A 721-nucleotide genomic window follows, 5' to 3' on the forward strand; every position below is an offset into this window, starting at 1 on the left:
ACTCTCCCTAGTTGCCCATTGGAGTTGGCTGAAGTCAAGATGTTAGATAATCTTCCATGCAGGAATTCATGGTTCTGGGCATGTTAACGGGTCTTCAGGAAGCCATGCAAGGACCAAGCTATAACTAGTAGGAAAACAATTCCCTTCATTGACTGTCTCTCCACAAACCCTCCATCCCACTGCAACTGAAAAGGAAGAAAGGAAGGAGGGAGGAAAAGAAACAAGGAAAGACAAAGATGGAAGGAAAATAGAAAAACAAATCCATTCCAGCTATTGGACAGTCTACTACATCTGGGGCCGCCATCCCTAATCAGGTACTAAACCATCCCTAATTGGTTTCTGGAGCATATCATGTTGATTCTTGGTTGTCTTAGTTTTTAGCTGGAATAGACTTTCTGCAACCAATAAATATGTCCCTATAGGTTTCTGTTTTTAACTGCTGAAGTGCAGTCTGCCTTTCAACTATGTCAACCCCCATAGCAAAGCTGTTTACGACACAAAACAACACATCAATTCATCTCTGCAGCTCAGAGTTAATATCCTGGTCCTCTTGAGATTTTTACACCCAATCAGATTGTTTTTGTCACTTTTATTGTGAGCTACTGTTTTCGTTTCACTGGGTTGTTAATTAGGCTCTTTTCATGAAAATGAGTTCTTTCTTTATAAAAGTCTGCCTCTTGTGAACAGCATCCTCCTAGGACCAAAAAGGAAAGGGGGCTCA

This window comes from Nannospalax galili, unplaced genomic scaffold (genome assembly GCF_000622305.1).
Source record: "Nannospalax galili isolate Female #2095 unplaced genomic scaffold, S.galili_v1.0 scaffold158, whole genome shotgun sequence".
In the NCBI taxonomy this organism is placed as follows: domain Eukaryota; kingdom Metazoa; phylum Chordata; class Mammalia; order Rodentia; family Spalacidae; genus Nannospalax; species Nannospalax galili.